The sequence below is a fragment of the Mobula birostris genome, chromosome 29 (genome assembly GCF_030028105.1).
Source record: "Mobula birostris isolate sMobBir1 chromosome 29, sMobBir1.hap1, whole genome shotgun sequence".
Lineage (NCBI taxonomy): Eukaryota > Metazoa > Chordata > Chondrichthyes > Myliobatiformes > Myliobatidae > Mobula > Mobula birostris.
Genome location: NC_092398.1, coordinates 3,926,679 through 3,945,225, shown reverse-complemented (window position 1 = coordinate 3,945,225; position 18,547 = coordinate 3,926,679).

Genomic DNA, 18,547 nt, shown 5'->3' with positions numbered 1-18,547 from the left:
CATAAAAACACAATTTTCACCGTTGTAACAGAATGAGGGGGAGATTTGATGGAGGTATACAAAATTATGAGGGGTACAGAAAGGGTAAATGCAAGCAGGCTTTTCCCACTGATCTCGGGTGAGACTAGAACTAGAGGGCATGGGTTAAGGGTGAAAGGTGAAATATTTAAGGGGAGCAGGAGTGGGAACTTTTTTACTCAGAGGGGGCTGAGAGTGTGCAACGAGCTGCCAATGGAAGTGATAGATGTGGGTTCAACCTCAGCATGGCCTCTTACCTCTCCTCACCTGCCTATCACCTCCCCTGGATCCCCTCCTCCTACCCTTTCTCCCTTGGTCCACTCACCTCTCCTATCAGATTCCTTCCTCTCCAGCTCTTCACCTTTCCCACCCACTTGGCTTCACCTATCACCTTCCAGCCAGCCTCCTTCTCTTCCTCCACATTTTTTTAAAATTCTAGCATCTTCCCCCTTCCTCCTCAATCCTGAAGAAGGGTGTTGGCCTGTAACATCGACGGTTTATTCATTTCCATAGACGCTGTCTGGCCTGCTGAGTTCCTCCAGCATTCTGTGCGTGTTGCCCTGGATTTCCAGCATCTGCGGAATCCCCTGTGTTTATTTTCAGTGCTGTGCGATTCCTTTTAAAAATATACACGATTTAATTGTACAACATGTAGAACATTGCATATATGCAATATCTCTCCCAATGTTATATTTCAGAGACTAAGTAGCAATAATTCACACAATTAAAATTGTTGTCAAATCCCAGGAATATAATTAATTCTTTCATTATTTGTTCATCAGACCAGATTGGATGCAACTATTTGCAGAGAAACTTCACTTGCAATTACTTTATGCTTTTGCTTAGCGTGTAGGTGGAACACTCTTATCTAAGGATTTATTGCCTTGTTGTGGTGAGTTCCTGGGATCTCTCGAGCAATGCCTCCTGGATCTTAGCTCCTGGAAGTGTCTCCCATGGCGGCAAGATCAAGTGGGAGGTTCCAGTCAAAGAACAATCCAACCAAGGTCTTGACACGAAAGGTTGACTGTTTATTCCTTTCCACAGATGCTGCCTGGCCTGCTGAGTTCCTCCAGCATTTTGTGTGCATTGCTCTGGATTTCCAGCATCTTCAGATTTTCTCTTGTTTATAGCTATCTTTTCAGTCTGTTGATTGTTCTCTTCCTCTGCGTTACCAGGTAGGCTGTGTTCATGGGGTTACAGAGTCACGCAGCATAGAAACAGGCCCTTCAGCCCAGATCCAGATCCCCATCCAAGCTTGTGCCATAGGGCCCATAATCTTTCCAATCCACCTACCTGTCCAAGTGCCTTTTAAGAGTTGTTACTGCACCTACCTCAAGCACTCCTTCTGGCAGCTTGTTCCACGCTCCATTTCAATGTGGAATGGAAGGCGTATGAGTCCGCACGGCTCCTCTGCAGGCCTTTTAAAAGGAGGTATACTCGGCTGTGGAGAGTGGAGTCCCGTTCTTACCCCCGCCATTTAAAATATTGACTACCGAAGGCAACAAAATGAGGCGACAGTCATAAAACTAAATTAACTCCATTTCACCCTCAAAGGAAGCCACAATTACTGCTTTTATAATCTATTCACCATTTTATCAAACTGATACTAAGAGATTGAAGGGTGCCCATTCAGAACAGAAATGCGAAGAAATTTTTTTAGCCAGAGGGTGGTGAATCTATGGAATCTGTTGCCACAGGCGGCAGTGGAGGCCAAGTCATTGGGTGTATTTAAGGCAGAGATTGATAGGTATCTGAGTAGCCAGGGCATCAAAGGTTATGGTGAGAAGGCAGGGGAGTGGGACTAAATGAGAGAATGGATCAGCTCTTGATAAAATGGCCGTGCAGACTCGATGGGCTGAATGGCCGACTTCTGCTCCTTTGTCTTATGGTCTTATGTTTAAGAAGAAGAAAAAAATACACTCAATGGCCACTTTATTAGAAACCTCCTGTACCTAATAAAGTGGTCTCTGAGTTTCTCTTCATGGCCTTCTGCTGCTGTAGCCCATCTTCTTCAAGGTTCGACATGCTGTGCATTCAGAGATGCTCTTCTTCACACCACGGTTGTAACACATGGTTATTTGAGTTACTGTTGCCTTCTTGTCAGCTTCTCCTCTGACCTCTCTCATCAACGAAATGTTTTTGCCCACAGAATTGCCGCTCACTGGATGTTTCTTTTTTGTTTTACACGTCATTCTCCTGTAATCCCAGAGACATATGCGTGAAAATCCGGAAGATGAGCAGTTTCTGAGATACTCAAACCACACCATCTGGCACCATTCCACCCCATCTGGCACCATTCCAAGGTCAAAGTCACTTAGATCACATTCTTGAACACCAACTGAACGTCCTGACTGTGTCTGCATGCTTTTACATGATTGTCTGATTAGACATTTGTATTAGATTAGATTAGTTTAGATTATGAGAACACGCAGTCCTCTTTTATTGTCATTAAGTAATGCATGCATTAAGAAATGATACAATGTTCCTCCAGAATGATATCACAGAAACACAAAACAAATCAAGACTGAAAAACTGACAAAAACCACATAATTATAACATATAGTTACAACAGTGCAAAGCAATACTGTAATTTGATAAAGAACAGACCATGGGCATGGTAAAAAAAAGTCTCAAAGTCTCTCGAAAGTTCCATCATCTCACGCAGACGGTAGAAGGAAGGAAAAAACCTCACCCTGCCATGAACCTCCAGCCCCGCAAACTTGCTGATATAGCACCCTGGAAGCACCCAACCACAGCCGACTCTTGAGTCCGTCTGAAAACTTCAAGCTTCTGACCAGCCCTCCGACACCAAGCACCGAGCACCATCTCTGCCGAGCGCTTTGGCTCCATCCCCGGCAACAGGCAATAGGCAAAGCCAAGGATTTGGGGCCTTCTCCTCCAGAGATTCTCGATCGCACAGTAGCAACGGCAGTGAAGCAGGCATTTCAGAAGTTTCTCCAGATGTTCTTCCGTGCTTCTCACGTCTGTCTCCGTCAAATCAGGATTGTGCACGGCCCCTACTTAACAAATACGATATCATTTCGGAGCGGCCGCGTGCGCTGAGTTGCACCGCCATCTTCTCCTCCACTCCAGACAGATGTACCTGTCTACCTAATAAAGTGGCCACTGAGTGTTTGTAGGATAGAGACTAAAAACCAGGAGATCTCCTACAGAGGGTGTAGAGAGATAGAGTACACTATTCAACCTCTCCCTATAACTCAGGGTCTCAGCACTTGACAACATACCTGTAGTTTTTCTTTGGTGTGATGTGAGGGTAAGGGTAAGGTGAGGGAACACACACCAGTCCTCATAGAGTGGTCAGAAGAAGAAGGATTGAGTAATTTCAAGTTCCTGGGTTTTAATATTTCTGAGGGCCTAACCTGGTCCCAACACATCAATGCAGCTATGAAGAAGTAAAGGCAGTGGCTATATTTTATTAGGAGTTTGAGGAGATTTGGTGCATCCCCAAAAACACTCAACCTTCAACAGAAGTACAGTGGAGAGCATTCTGACTGGCTGCTTCAATGTCTGGTTGAGTTGGGGGGTAGGGGGGGTGCATCTACTGCACAGGATCGATGAAAACTGCCCAGTGTTGTACACTCAGTCGACTCCATCATGGGCACTAGTCTCCGTAGTACCCAGGGCATCTTCAAGAAGTGATGGCTGAAAAAGGCAGAGTCTATCATTAAGGGCCCCCATCACCGAGGACATGTCCTCTTCTCATCATTACCATCAGGGAGGAGGTACAGGAGCCTGAAGACCCCTCTTCTCATTACTACCATCAAGGAGGAGGTACAGGAGCCTGAAGACCCCTCTTCTCATCACTACCATCAGAGAGGAGGTACAGGAGCCTGAAGACACACACTCAACGATTCAGGAACAGCTTCTTCCCCTCTGCCATCTGATTTCTGAATGGACATTGAACCCATGAACACTACATCACTATTTCCTTTTTATTTCTTATTTTTTTCACTACTTATTGAATTCAACTATTTTATATATATATTTAGTGTAACTCACAATTTTAAAAATATTTATCATATATTGCATTGTACTGCTGGTGCTAAGTTAACAAGTTCCACAACATATACCAGTGATATTAAACTTGATTCTGACACATTGCCAATTCAATCAACTGATCAGGACAGGTGGCTTTCAAATGGGACACTCGCTGGGTCAGGGGGAAGTTATGAGAGAAGAAGAGTTAACGTTTCTTGTCAAAGAGCCTTCATCTTTAAAAGTAGATTGAGTTAACCCGAGGCAAAGTATGTAATGTCATCAGGGTAACAGTAACAGGAACATCTCATAAATATGTTCCTTTGTTTTTACCAAAAGGACACAGTGTTCCGCCTAGTAGTAGCAGTGTGATCACTCATGTCGAGTGTGATGTTCTCCTCAGGGACGATTCCCTTAGTGGAGAACTCCTGTGTGTGACTTTGTTTAACGTGGGGAGGCTGATACACGGGCAGCCACCACATGGTCCTTGACAGATCGGGGTCAGGGTCCGGTGGTCTGGAATACAAGGTGACTGGGGAGTCTTCACCACTGCAGACTTTCTCTGATTTCTCTGCCATTGTGATGTGTCTTCATCTTCTGCCAGCTCCACCGTTGACCCTACATCAGAACTGAAAAGGAAGAGGGAAGAAGACAGAATAAAAAGGTGGGAGGTGGGGAGGGGGGATAGCTGGAAGGTGATAGGAAGTGGATGGGAAAGGTCAAGAGTGGGAGAAGAAGGAATCTAATAGGAGGGGATAGTGGACCGGAGGAGAAAGGGAAGGAGGAGGGTACAAAAGAGGAGGTGATAGGCAAGTGAGAAGAGGTAAAAGGTCAGAGTGGGGAATAGAAGAATAGGGCAGGGGAAGGGATTTTTTTTTAACTGGAGGAGAAATTGATATTCATGTCATCAGCTTGGAGGCTACCCAGATGGAATATAAGGAGTTGCTTCCCCACCCCGAGGGTTGCCCCACCTTGGCACAAGAGGAGGCCATGGACCAACATGTCAGAATGGGAATGGGAATGGGAATTAAATCATTTGGATACCGGGAAATGCTGATTTTGGTGAATGGCGCAGAGCAGCTCACCGAAGCGGTCCCCCAATTTATGCCGGGTCTCACCATTGTAGAGGAGGCCACATCGGGAACACCGGGCACAATAGATGACCCCAGCAGATTTGCAGGTGAAGTGCTACCTCACTTGGAAGGACTGTTTGAGGCACTGAATGGAAGTGAGGAAGGAGGTGTATGGACAGGTTATGTTAAGTGCTGTCTGTTCCTTTTAAACATATGCATAATTTAATTGTACAATGTGTAGAACATTTCATATATATCTCTCCCAATGTTATATCTCAGTGTATGTAGCAATGATTCACACAATTAAAATTGTTGTCCAATCCCACAAACATAATTAACTCCTTTCATTATTTGTTCATCAGACCAGATTGGGTAAAACTATTTGATTGCAGAACTTCACAGGCAATTACTGATGCTTTTGTTTAATGTTTAGGTGGAAAACTCTGCTCCAAGGGTCGTCACCTTGACGTGGTGTGAGGCTTGTAGGTTCCTGAGATCCCGAGGGATGCTGTCTGGAGCTTGGCTCCTGGTAGGATCTCCCATGGTGGCAAGGTCAAGGGGCAGGTTCTGGACAAAAAACAAACAAACCAAAACTTCAGTGGAGCTGGTGGAAGGTGGTAACACATCACAACAGCAGTGTATGCAGAGGAAGGCTTCCCACCCCCCTGGCTTCACCTATCACCTTCCAGCTATTCCCCCTTCCCCACCTTCCACCTTTTTATTCTGTCTTCTTCCCTCTTCCTTTTCAGTTCTGATGTAGGGTCAGCGGTGGAGCTGGCAGAAGATGAAGACACATCACAACGGCAGAGAAATCAGAGAAAGTCTGCAGTGGTGAAGACTCCCCAGTCACCTTGTATTCCAGACCACCGGACCCTGACCCCGATCTGTCAAGGACCATGTGGTGGCTGCCCGTGTATCAGCCTCCCCACGTTAAACAAAGTCACACACAGGAGTTCTCCACTAAGGGAATCGTCCCTGAGGAGAACATCACACTCGACCTGAGTGATCGCATTGCTACTACTAGGCGGAACACTGTGTCCTTTTAGTAAAAACAAAGGAACATATTTATGAGATGTTCCTGTTACTGTTACCCTGGTGACATTACATACTTCGCCTTGGGTTAACTCAATTCTACTTTTGAAGATGAAGGCTCTTTGACATGAAACATTAACTCTTCTTCTCTCATAACTTCCCCCTGACCCAGCGAGTGTCCCTTTTGAAAGCATCCTGTCCTGATCAGTTGATGAAATTGGCAATGTGTCAGAATCAGGTTTAATATCACCAGCATGTGTCGTGAAACTTGTTAACTTAGCAGCAGCAGTACAATGTAATACATGATAAATATTTTAAAAAACTGTGAATTACAGTAAGTATGTAGATAAAATAGTTAAACAAGTAGTGTGAAAAAGAAAATTAAAAAAAGCAGTGAGGTAGTGTTCATGGGTTCAATGTCTATTCAGAAATCGGATGGCAGAGGGGAAGAAGCTGTTCCTGAATCACTGAGTGTGTGCCTTCAGGTTTCTATACCTCCTGGTAGAGGGCTTGTCCTGGGTGGTGGGGGTCCTTAACGATGGACGCTGCCCTTTTGAGGCATCGCTCCTCGAAGATGTCCTGGATACTACGGAGGCTGGTGCCCATAAAGCACCTGACTAATTTTTTAACCCTCTGCAGCTTACTTCAATCCTGTGCAGTAACACCCACACCATCCCCCCCACCCCCCATATCAGGCGGTGATGCAGCCAGTCAGAATGCTCTCCGTGGTACATCTGTAGAAATTCGTGAGCGTCTTTGGTGATGTACCAAATCTCTTCAAACTCCTAATAAAATCTAGCCACTGTTGTTTTGTCTTTATAACTGCATGTTGGGTCAATAGACAATAGACAATAGGTGCAGGAGTAGGCCATTCAGCCCTTTGAGCCAGCACCACAATTCACTGTGATCATGACTGATCATCCACAATCAGTATCCAGTTCCTGCCTTCTCCCCATATCCCTTGACTCCGCTATCTTCAAGAGTTCTATCTAACTCTTTCTTGAAAGAATCCAGAGAATTGGCCTCCACTGCTTTCTGAGGCAGAACATTCCACAGAACCACAACCCTCTGTGTGAAGAAGTTTTTCCTCAACTCCATTCTAAATGGTCTACCCCTTGTTCTTAAACTGTGGCCTCTGGTTCTGGACTCCCCCAACATCGGGAACATGTTAGATCCTCAGATATATTAACACCCAGGAACTTGAAATTGCTCACTCCTTCCACTTCTGACCACTCTATGAGGACTGGTGTGCGTTCCCTCATCTTACCCTTACCCTCACATCACAATAAAGGAAAATTACAAGTATGTTGTCAAATGCTGAGATCCTGAGCTCTAGGGAGAAGTTGAATAGTGTACTCTATCTCTCTACACTCCTTCCCCTGCAGGACATCTCCTGGTTTTTAATCTCTATCCTACAAACACTCAGTGACCACTTTATTAGGTAGACAGGTACATCTGTCCTTTAATGCAAGTGTCTAATCAGCCAATCATCTGGCAGCAACTCAATACATAAAAGCATACAGACACGGTCAAGAGGTTCAGTTGTTGTTCAGAGCAAATATCAGAATGGGCGAAGGAACGTGATCTAAGTGACTTTGACCGTGGAATCATTGTTGGTGCCAGATGGGGTGGTTTGAGTATCTCCAAAAAGTGCTGATCTCCTGGGATTTTTGTGCAAAGCAGTCTGTAGAGAAGGGGTTCCCAGCCTTGGGTCTATGGACCCTTTAGTTAATGGTAGAGGTCAATGGCACAGAAAGGATTGGGAACCCCTGCTCTGGAGTTTACAGAGGATGGTGCGAAAGACAGAAAACATCCAGTGAGCGGCAGATCGGTGGGTGAAAATGTCTTATTAGTGAGAGAAGTCAGAAGCGAATGACCAGACTGGTTCAAACTGGCTAGGAAGCTGACAGTAACTCAAATAACCATACGTTTCAACCGAAGTTCAGAGGTGCAGACAGCATCTCTGAATACAAAACATGTCATACCTTGAAGTGTATGGACCACAGCAGCAGAACACTTTGAGGTACAGGAGGTGCCTAATAAAGTGGCCACTGAGCATATTTTATTTTCTCTTTAAACATCTCTCAGTATCAATTTGCTAAAATGGTGAATGGATTATAAAAGTGGTAATTGTGATTTCATACCTATTGAGGGGTGCAGGGGAGATAATTTAGTTTTGTGACTGTGGCCTTATTTTATTACCCTCATTGTCATTTTCTTTTAAATGGGTGTTCTGGTCACCGAATTATAGGAAAGGTGTCAATAAAATTGAGAGAGTACAGAGGAGGTTTACTAAAATTTTGCCTGGGTTTCATCTCTTAAGTTACAGAGAAAGTTTGAACAAGTTAGGTCTTTATTCTTTGGAGCGTAGAAGGTTGAGGGGGGACTTGATAGAGGTGTTTAAAATTATGTGGGGGACAGATAGAGTTGACGTGGATAGGCTTTTTCCATTGAGAGTGGGGAAGATTCAAACAAGAGGACATGAGTTGAGAGTTAAAGGGCAAAAGTTTAGGGGTAACATGAGGGGGAACTTCTTTACTCAGAGAGTGGTAGCTGTGTGGAACGAGCTTCCAGCAGAAGTGGTTGAGGCAGGTTCGATGTTGTCGTTTAAAGTTAAATTGGATAGATATATGGACAGGAAAGGAATGGAGGGTTATGGGCTGAATGCAGGTCGGTGGGACTAGGTGAGAGTAAGAGTTCGGCACGGACTAGAAGGGCCGAGATGGCCTGTTTCCGTGCTGTAATTGTTATATGGTTATATGGGTGGGGGGAAGAACAGAACCCCACACCCCACACCTGAGTACACCTCCTGTTAAAAGGGCCTGCAAAGGAGTTCCAAGGACTCAAACACCTTCCTTTCTGCATTGAAATGGAACTTGGAACAAGCTGCTAGAATCAGAATCAGAATCAGGTTTAATATCCTATATGATTAATGATTGAGGTTGCGATTTTGAGGGACGCTTCTTCCAGAAGAATAATAACTTTTAAAAGATACCTTGACAGGTACATGGATTTGAAAGATGGGTCATATGGGATTAAGTTGGATGGGGGATCTTGGTCAGTACCGACCAGTTGGGCTGAAGCGCTTGATTCCATTCTGTAACTCCAAGAGCACTGCCTACGTGGCAACACAGAGGAAGGTAACGGTCAAGAGGCTGAAAAAGAATGTTATTAACATGAAAAGTCTGTAGATGCTGGAAATCCAAAGGAACACACACAAAATGGTGGAGGAACTCAGCAGGTCAGGCAGCATCTGTGGAGAGGAATGCACAGTCGCTGTCTCAGGCCAAGACCCTTCAGAACTGGAAGGGATACCAGAATAAAAAGGTGGGAGGAGGGGAAGAAGGGTAGCTGGAAGGTGAGAGGTGAAGCCAGGTGGGTGGGAAAGGTAAAGGGCTGGAGAAGAAGGAATCTGATAGGAGAGGAGAGTGGACCATAGGAGAAAGGGAAGGAGGAGTGGACTCAGGGGGAGGTGATAGGCAGGTGAGAAGAGGCAAAAGGCCAGTGTGGGGAATAGAAGAAGACGGGAGGGGAAGGGAATTTTTTTTACTGGAAGGAGAAATTGATATTCATTGCACCAGGTTGGACGCTACCAGACAGAAATATAAGGTGGCGTTCCTCCACCCTGAGGGTGGCCTTGGCTTGGCACAAGAGGAGACCATGGATCGGCACGTTAGGACGGGAAAGGGAATTGGAATTAACATGTTTGGCCACCAGGAAGCTCCAGCTTTTGACTGATGGTGCGGAGCAACTTGATGAAGTGGTCTCTAATTTACAATGTGTCTCACCAATGTTGAAGAGGTCACATTGGGAGTGCCAGACATAGTAGACGATCCCAGCAGATTCGCAGGTGAAGTGTTGCCTCACGTGGAAGGACTGTTTTGGGCCCTGAATGGAGCTGAGGGAGGAGGTGAATGGGCAGGTTATCATCAATGCTGTTTATGTCCTTTTAAAAATATGCATAATTTAATTGTACAATGTGTAGAACATTTCCTATCTATCTCTCATAATGTCATATCTCAGAGTGCGTAGCAATGATTCACACAATTAAAATTGTTTTTAAATCCCACGAACATAATTAACTCCTTTCATTATTCGTTCATCAGACCAAATTGGATAAAACCATTTGGTTACAGAGGAACTTAACAGGCAATTACTGACGCTTTTGTTTAATGTTTAGGTGGAAAACTCTGCTCCGAGGATTGTCACCTTGACGTGGTGTGAGGCTTGTAGGTTCCTGAGATCTCGAGGGATGCTGTCTGGAGCTAGGCTCCTGGTAAGATCTCCCATGGTGGCAAGGTCAAGGGAGAGCTTCTGGACAGCGAGCAAACCAACCGAAACTCCAGCAGAGCTGGTGGAAGGCTGCAACAGTGAAGACTCCCCAGTCACCTTGTATTCCAGACCACCGGACCCTGACCCCGATCTGTCAACGACCGTGCGGTGGCTGCCCGTGAATCAGCCTCCCCACGTTAAACAAAGTCACACACAGGAGCTCTCCACTAAGGGAATCATGCCTTAGGAGAACATCACAGTCAACATGAGTGATCACACTGCCACTACTAGGTGGAACACTGTGTCCTTTGGTAAAAACAATAGAACGCATTAATGTGGTGTCCCGGTAACTGTTAACCTGATCACTTTACCCACTCGTTCAACCTGTGAAAGGAAATACATTGCAGTCTGAAGCTCACTCGGTTAAATTTTACTCTGTTAAATACAAAAACCTATGCATGGATGCTGTTTATTGACTACAGCTTCACGTTTAACACAATCTTTCCTGATTGAAAAGCTGCAGAACGTGGGACTCTGTATCCCCCTCTGCAACTGGATCCTCGACTTTCCAAGGTCTGTGCAGATTGGAAGTGGACAATTAAACAATGAACACTCGAACCTAGCCAACTGCTCTCCTCTCTCTACAGCCACGACTGTGTGGCCAGCACACCTCAAATGCCATCTATAAATCTGCTGACAATGCAAACATTGTCAGTAGAATTCCGGATGGTACCGCAGCATAAAAGCCAGGACCAACAGGCTCAGGGACAGCTTCTTCCACCAGGCCATCAGACTGATTAATTCATGCTGATACAATTATATTTCTATGTTATATTGACTGTCCTGTTGTACATACTATTTATTATAAGTTGCACATTGCACCTTTAAATGGAGACATAATGTAAAGATTTTTACTTCTCATGTAAATGAAGGATGTAAGTAATAAAGGCTATTCATTTCAAATCATACAGGAGCGAGATATATCAGCTAGTTGAGTGGTTCTGCAGCAGCAGCCTTACACTCAACATCAGTAAGACCAAAAAATTGATTGTGGTCTTCAGAAAGCATAAGAGGAGGGAAGATACACCAATCCTCATCGAGGGATCAGAAGTGGAAAGAGCGAGCAATTTCAAGTTCTTGTGTGTCAATATCTCTGAGGATCTACCCTGGGCCCAACATATCGATGCAGCAACAAAGAAAACATGACAGCAGCTATATTTCATTGAGAAGATTTAGTTTGTCACCTGAAACACTTGCAGACTTCAATAGATGTACCGTGGGGAGCGTTCTAACTGGCTGCATCACCGTCTGGTTTGGGGGGAGTGGTGGGAAGGGGCTACTGCACAGGATCGAAGTAAGCTGCAGAGAGTTGTCAACTTAGCTCCATCATGGGCACTAGTCTCTGCAATATCCAGGACACCTTTGAGGAGCGATGTCTCAAAAAGGCAGCATCCATCATTAAAGACCCCCATCACCCAGGACATGCCCTCTTCTCATTGCTACTATCAGGAATGAGGTACAGAAACATGAAAATACACATTCAATAATTCAGGAACAGCTTCTTCCTCCTGCCGTCAGATTTCTGAATGGACATTGAACTCATGAACACTACCTCACTATTCTTTTATATCTATTTTTTGCATTACTTATTTAATTTAACTATTTAATATATGTTATTAATGTAATTCAGGTTATTTTTCTTTTCTATCATCATGCATTGCATTGTACTGTTGCCGCAAAGTTAAAAACTTCACAACATATGCCAGTGATATTAAACCTGATTCTGATTCTGATTTTTATAACACTGTTTATAGTTATTGCAGAAATTCCATCAGGTGCCTCGAGAGGGCAGCATCCGTCATTAGGGGCCCTCACCAATCAGGACATGGCCTCTTCCTGTCATTGAGGAGACAGTACAGGAGCCTGAAGACCCACACGCCCTGATTCAAAAAACTGCTTCTTCCCCTCCGCCATCAGATGAACACTACCTTGTTTTCCTTTTTATTGAATTATTTATCAATTTTTACAGTTTATATGATTTTTATGCCTTTGCGTTGTACTGCTGACAGAAAACAAGAAATGGCACAAAGTACAAAGCAGGAAGTTCAAAGTAAATCTATTATCAAAGTGCATATATAATCACCATATACAACCCTGAGATTCATTTCCTTGGGGCCATACTCAACCGATCTGCAGGATAATAACCGTAACAGAATTAATGAACAACCGCCCGACTAGGGCTTTCAACCAGTGTGCAGAAGGCAACAAACTGTGCAAATACAGAAAGAAGAAACAATAATATAAATAAATAAGCAATAAATATCAAGAATGTGAGATGAAGAGTCCTTGAAAGCGACTCCGTTGGTTGTGGGAGCCACCGGATGGGGCAAGTGAAGTTGCGTGTAGTTATCCCCTTTGTTCAAGAGCCTGATGGTTGAGGGGTAGAAGCTGTTCTTGACCCTGGTGGTATGAGGCCTGAGACCCCTGTACCTTCTATCTGATGGCAGCAGCGAGAAGAGATCATGTCCTGAGTAGTGGGGGTCTCTAGTGATGGATGCTGCTTTCCTACAACAGAGTTTCATGTAGATGTGATCAATGGTAGGGAGGGCTTTATCTGCGATGCACTTGGCCATATCGACTAGTTCAAGGGCATTGGTGTTTCCATACCTGGCTCTAAAGGTCAGGATGGTGCCAGTGACAGCACTCGCTTCTTAGACATCTTCCAGATAGCAAACAAAAATATCTTTTTTACTTCTTTTAAGCCTGTTTTTCACCTTAAACATGTTTATGGGACAGTTAGAGCCTGCAATTTGTAGCTTGGAGATTGTTTGAGTGATCTAGGGCTTTGCTGTCTCCGAGAAGATTCTGGGATCGGGGCGTGAGCTGATGTACGACTCAGTTTCACTGTTTGAAGCATCTGTGAGTCACCGATTAAAGCTTCGAGGAAGATTGAGACATTGAGGTGAGTGCAGAAGGCGAACAGGAGCTCAGTGCCGACTGCCTCTCTTCTGATTGCTGCCAGAGAAAGAGCCTGTGAGCGGCCTATCACTGTGAGGCCCGCTGTGACAGGAGGGTAGGCCTCTCTGACTCGTGTGAGGTCACTCTCTTTTGATGAATGACGATTATATCAGAGGCTGATATCGTGGTTCTGTGTTTATGAATTGGACTGTTGCGCTTATGGACTGAGGACTTTTTCAGACTTCTGGTTTTTATATTCTGTGTTTTTTATTGTCTATTCATTTTCTGTTTTGCTGTGCGAGGGGAGGGTGTTTGGGGATTGATGTTCTGTTGCCTTTTTGTGTGGGGTAGGGGTTTTTTTTTGAGGGTTCAATGTTTCTGTTCTGTTTTGTGCAGGAGGAGGGGGGTTTTTGGGGCTGATGACCAGGGTGCCTTTGTTTTTGTATGGGAGGGGGCTGATCTTTCTCTCTGAATGACTTTCATGTTCTTTCTTTGTTTCGCCATTATGTGCCATGTCGTATGACATGGACGATTATGATCTAATGACCATGATTGTCCTTGGTAAATTTTCCTACAGAAGTGCTTTGCCATTGCCTTCTTCTGGGCAGTGTCTTTCCAAGACGGGTGACCCCAGCCATTATCAATACACTTCAGAGATTGTCTGCCCGGCATCAGCGGTCGCATAACCCAGACTTGTGATATGCTCGTACGACCGTCCGCTACCTGCTCCCATGGCTTCACGTGACCCTGATTGGGTGGTGGGTGGGCTGATCAGGTGCTACACTTTGCCCAAGGGTGACCTGCAGACTAGCGGAGGGAAGGAGTGCCATACACCTCCTTTGGTAGAGACATATCTCCACCTTGCCACGCAATGTTTAAGTCTAGATTTCCATAAATTTGATTGTACTTCTTCTACATGCAACAAAATGAATCTCAAGGTAATATTTAACATACAGCACATGTACTTTGAGGAACAGCCAGATGTGAAGAGATGAGCTGCAGCCTGTTGTGTAGGCATGCTATGTTGAAAAAGTAATGCGGAGCAACACTACTGGGCTGCCTGTTTAAGATGGCGCCACTGAAGATGGACGACGACCTACTGGAGGTTCATAAAGCAAGAAATACAACTAAATGCCTTATTTAAGAAAAGCAACTCCCAGCAGCTTATTTCGATCCTGTGCAGTAGCCCTCCCCCCCTCCCCATCTCCCATACACATTGTTCTGGATTTCCAGTATCTGCTGCCTCTCCTGTATCTCTGCTAAGAAATTGGAATTACTTTTACCCCTGAGTACAGGTTAGTGTTTGGAGAACGCAAGCTGGCTTCATGTGGTGACTCTATAGGAGGTGCCAGGCACTATGACCTTGGCGCTGGCAGGATGTACACTGACCGGGTACAGTTTAACCCTTTGTTGTCCTCAGTGACAAAGAAATCGCTCCTCCCCTCGAACCCCCTTGAACCAATGAAAAGCTGCATTAACTAGGAGCAGAGGCAGAATCACGTTTAGTATCACCGACTCAAAGTTCAAAGTAAATTTATAATCAAAGTACATTCATGCCGCCATATACAATCCTGAGATTTGTTTCCTTGCGGGCATGCTTAGTAAATCCAAGAACCATAATAGAATCAACGAAAGACCGTACCCAGTGCAACAAACAATCAATACGCAAAAGACAGCAAACAGTGAAAATACATGAAGTATTAATAATAATTAAATATGCAGTAAATATCGAGAACGTGAGATGAAAAGACCTTGAAATTGAGTCCATAGATTGTGGGAACATTTCAGTAATGGGGCAAGTGAAGTTGAGTGAAGTTATGCTCTTTTCTTCAAGAGTGTGATGGTCGAGGGGTAATAACTTCCTGAACCTGGTGGTGTGAGTCCTGAGGCTCCTGAACCTTCTTCCTGATGGCAGCAGTGAGAAGAGAGCATGACCTGGGTGGTGGGGGTCCCTGATGATGGATGCTGCTTTCCTACGACAGCGTTTTATGTAGATGTGCTCAATAGTGGGGAGGACTTTACCCGTGATGGACTGGACCACGCCCACTACTTTTTGTAGAATTTTCTGTTCGAGGGCATCGGTGGTTCCATACCAGGCTGTGATGCAGCCAGTCAATATACTCTCCACCACACATCTATAGAAGTGTTCCATTCTGTGCGAGGGTAAGCCACTGTGATAGCCTCAGCTTCCTACCCCTTGTTAGGGGTACAAAAGGGAGAGAGAAGTGGAGAAGATGTCAGAGGAGGGTTTCTTCTTACACAGGAGAGTGGTGGGTGCGTGGAATACCCTGCCAAGTGTGGTGGTGGAGGCAGGTATCATGGGGACATCTAAGAAACTCTTGGAAAGGCACTTGAATGAAAGAAGAGTGGAGGGCTCGGTAAAAGGGAAGGGTTAGATTTATCTTGGAGTAGGTTAACTGGTTAAATCCCCACTGGATCAAGAGCCTGATGGTGTAAGTTACAATAAAAAGAATAGATATAAATAGCACAAGAGAGCAAAGTAGTAAGATAGTGCACATGGGTTCATGGACCGTTCAGAAATCTGATGGTGGAGGGGAAGAATCTGATCCTGAAACACTGAACGTGCGTCCTTGGGCTCCTGTATCTCCTCCCCGATGGCAGAAACGAGAAGAGGGCGTGTCCCAGATGGTGAGGACCTCACTGATCTTGGAAAGCCACCAAGGACGTCTTTCCAAGAAGCTCATTTATATTATATGTTCAAAGACATTATGTTGTTTCAGTTGGATCGATTCCTGCAATAACCCAACTGAATACATTTTACCAAGTCAATATTATCCCACTAGGGAGACCAACTGAGCAACTCAGAGAAGAAGAGTTCAAAGTTCAAAGCACATTTATTATCAAAGTATGTATACTTTATACGACCTCGAGATTCGTCTCCTTACAGGTAGCCACGAAACTAAGAAATGCAAAAGAATACCAAAAAAAAGATTGTCCAACATCCAGTGTGTAGAGAGAAAAAAATCAAATTATGCAAACAAATAACTGCAAGCAAATAGTGTTCTGAGTCGAAGTCCACAAAGAGAGTCCGAGACCCATAGCTCAGTGCAGAGTTTAGTGAATGTGGAGCAGCGAGCTGAATTGGCTCGTCCCTCACCTCGGGCCCCAACACCCTGATCTTTTCAGTCTGGCCTGCCACCTACAGTAAATCAAAGTCCAAACTTCAGGTTCGGTCGCCTCGATACGCTCTGAGGCCTGGACTTTGCCGCCTTGGTTCGGCCTATACCCAGCCTTTCCGATTCGGCCTGGTGCTTGGTTCTTGGTTCTTCATCCTCCAAAATATTCCGCATGGAATTTAAACTGGAGGTGGCGGAGGGTGGGCTTAAGAAGGAGATTTTTGAAGAAGAAAAGCTGCCTTAAATTTAATTGTGTTTGGTTGTGTGATTGTGTTAGGATTAAGATTATTCCATGCTTTAATTGTGCGGGGAAAAAAATGAACTGCTGTACACATCTGACTTGGTAGTTAGTATTTCAGATTGAGTTGAGTGCCCTCGTCTGCTCCTAATAAGTTTGGGCTTGATGTGGGATTGGTAGTCCATGTCGAGTTGACCATTTAACATTTTGTAAAAACAGGTCAGGCGGTGTGCTTCATGTCTATCTTAACTCGATCGAGCCTCGGGCCTTCCTCGCTCTCTGCGATGGGCCCACTGCCTCGCCTTGGCTCTGCCACATTGAATTGTCTTCAAGTCCAAAGGGAAGTTACAGACTATTACTTGTGATTCTCGCTTGCCAGAAAAAGAGTGATCCACAAAGTATTTAGTTTAAAAGGATCTAGAGCTTTCACGGCATATATGACAAATAAACTCTTCCCTGGCTTCCAGGAAGCCCGAGAAGAGTTTATACGTCGAAGTATTTAGGTTTTTCCTTGATTCATGAGGCAGAAGCCAGCAGACGCTGAGATTCACCAGCACTATCTTAAAGCAGAAGATGCATTGGTATTGGTTTATTATTGACAGGGATGTGCTGTGACGGCCTGCTGCAGAGCGACACAACTGAAGATGATGAACATTTCACTGAGTTTTAATCAGACCCGTGAAGAATTAAAGGAAAAACAATAAATGCTGGACAGACAGGGCTGTTAACTAAGACTCTCAAGTTGAAAGCTAACACCGACACTGCAGCTGGGAAGCAGTAACTTACACTGAATAAACACTGCTCCATTACAGCATCAATCTAAACAGTCGTCTTCTTTCCCAGGACCAGGACAAAGGGAGGCTGCGAGCGTTGATGTTGCTGTGCTTTTGGTCAAGACACGACAAGACTGAAATGAGAGGAAGGGGGTAAAATGTCACCACAGTGTGACACGAATTGACTGGGATGTGCATACTCACCAGTGTAATTGCGAGTCCCGTTCAGCAGCCCGCTGGCGAGGGCAGCCAGATCCTGCAGCAGAGTCCCTAATTGCAGCTCCCAAGGTGCCAGAGACCTGGGTCTGCTGGAAGTTCCTGAAGAGAGCCTTGTCCAGGATGTCATGGGCCGGAATCGAAGAATGTTCCTCAGGGCCGTAGTCCTCACAATCCACGAGACACTGGAATGTGCCCTGGACCCAGCAAGACACCAGGAGGCACCGCACAGAATAAAACATAGAACATAGAAATCTACAGCGCGTTACAGGCCCTTCAGCCCACAATGTTGTGCCGACCGTGCAACCCACTCTAGAAACTGCCTAGAATTTCCCTAGCACGTAGCCCTCTATTCTTCTGAGCTCCATGTACCTGTCTAAGAGGCTGTTAAAAGATCCTGTTTATATCTGCTTCCACTACCATTGCTGGCAGCCCATTCCACACACCCACCAACCTCTGTGTGAAAAACTTACCCCTGACATCCCCTCAGTACCTTCTACCAAGCACCTTAAAACTGTGCCCCCTGGTGTTAGCCATTTCAGCCCTGGGAAAAAGCCTCTGGCTATCCACACGATCAATGCCCCTCATCATCTTATACACCTCTATCAGATCACCTCTCATCCTCCTTCGCTCCAAGGAGAAAAGGCCGAGTACACTCAACCTATTCTCATAAGGTACGCTCTCCGATCCAGGCAACATCCTTGTAAATCTCCTCTGCACTCTCTCTATAGTATCCCCATCCTTCCTGTAGTGAGGTGACCAGAACCGAACACAATACTCTAATGGACCAGGAAGCTACCTACCAAGTGAACAGGTGCAAAGGGTGGGGGTGGG